We start from the raw sequence: 2,146 nt of genomic DNA on the forward strand, positions 1-2,146 counted from the left end.
TCGGAAAATACTTGCCCGTGTAAATGGGGTTTACTTCTGGACTCTCAATTCTGTTCCATCGATCTGTGTGTCTGTTTTTCTGCCATTACCATGCCGTTTTGACTCAACAACATAAGACAGAAAAACAAACCACATACATGGTACATAAAGTACAAAATACTGGGAAACGATGTCAATAAGCATGATATTAAAAATTATAAAATCCGAAATATTGTTTCCATCCAAATTCTTTTAAAACATAGAATCACAATCCATGCCTCAACATGGTCTTATTTAAGTCTGTATAGTAAAATCAGTTTCTCATGTAAGCAATAGCTTTTTTAAAATCATCGAACAGTGACCATGAAAATGATGCAGCAAAAATTTTCAGGTTTTAATAAACACCTAACTAGCACATCAAATTTTTTAAAATGAAAAAATATAATTTTAAAGAAATATCACATTTTTCCAAGTCAATTTCTTTAGAGTAAAGAAAAAATGCTACCTCTAAAAGCTGAATGTGGTTGAAAACACTTTGGGGTCAAGTATAAAAAAATAACTATCAAAGAGGATGGGATGCCTGTCTCATATATCATCTTGGTCACTTTTGTTTTGTTTCTTTCTTTTATAATTTTGCTGGGGTGTCCCTGGTGGCCTTCAGTCTACTTTATGACAGTTTGGATTCTAAATTTTTATTTGGAAGTTGAGCCTCAGAATCTATGCCTACCAACTCTGTGACCTTGGGTAAATTATTCAATATCAAATGTGTATTGAGACTTATAAGAGTATCTAATGTATAGTATGATTTTAGGGATTAAACAGGATAATGCAAAAAAAAAAAAACCACACACTCTGAAAATAGTCTCACAAATAATAACTAAATAAATAGAAGATATTATTTACTGTTATTTAATCCCCATGTAACTTTAGTGCCACATCTCTGCAGTAAGTTTTTCATTTGTTTCCCCAAAGTCCACTCTCTTCTCTAATGATCTGCAGGAGCATTTCCTGAGGGATGAATGGACCAACTGGGTCATTATTGTATGCAGTTATGGAATCTATACTTTCTTTACGATTAGCATTACTGCATGGAAATTTACTTAGCTGTATCTCATTCTCCGTATCTCATTATCCTCTTTGAAATTTATTATTAAAACTATTCTGAAGGATATTCTTTTTATAAATTAAGAGGTCAAATTGGTGCATAATGCAATGTGTCCAGTTTCAGGCACAATATTTTTAAGAACCTAAATATGAGAACTATCCATGAAATTAACTCACAAACAGAAATAGATGTTGTCATTTTCTTTATGATTAAATTTTTCTGAACTCATGCTTATCCCCATGCTGATGAAACAGGTAGAAAGATCCCTGGATGAGTTGAGTACTTGATCCTAATTAACGCAGGGAAATTGGGTTGCTGCACAGAAATTAAGACATGGAAGATGATTTCTGAACCCTCCTTCTACTGCCATGTTGAATACAGAGCAATGAGAAACTGAGGCAAACTAATGAAACAGAACCATTATGGATATGACTCCTATAGTAATGAAGGTTTGGATCCCCAATTGGGTAAAATATTCCGCCCCAAAAAACAAACAAACAAACAATAAAACTGGAAGAAAGTAAAAGGAATACAAAATTAGTGGTTCAAAAGTCATGAGTATTAAGTTTGGTCACATGACAAATTTTAGACTGAAGTGGCTATGTTTTTTTTATGTAATCATTTCATCAGCACTTTCAGTTCTTTTTTCTTTTCTTTCCTGCCAGCTACTTCAAATGAAGAGGATCGGTGGTTCATATTTCAATTTAGATTGGAAGTAGGAGTATATCTCGGTTAAAATCAATTGGTGATATGGAAGCTAAAGGGACTTCGAAGGTTCCCTGTGTTGGGGACAGTGTTTTACTTCCTATCTAATGTTAAGAGTGTATAGTAGTAACAAAAAGGGTTGAGTAACATGGATGTGCTACATTTGCTCCTACAGATGCAAGTCTAATCTTCTCCACTTTATTCTGGACCCTAAGAAGCTGATCCAAACACAGTGTATCAACCAAGCAAACTGGCCCTTAAGCTGTCAATTAGGTTCAGCCAATGGGAGGAAATAACAGATCAGAGAGTGAGAAGAAAAGACATCAAGGCACTAATTCCTCTGTCATTTTCCCTCAT

This window comes from Pteropus vampyrus, unplaced genomic scaffold (genome assembly GCF_000151845.1).
Source record: "Pteropus vampyrus isolate Shadow unplaced genomic scaffold, Pvam_2.0 Scaffold733, whole genome shotgun sequence".
Lineage (NCBI taxonomy): Eukaryota > Metazoa > Chordata > Mammalia > Chiroptera > Pteropodidae > Pteropus > Pteropus vampyrus.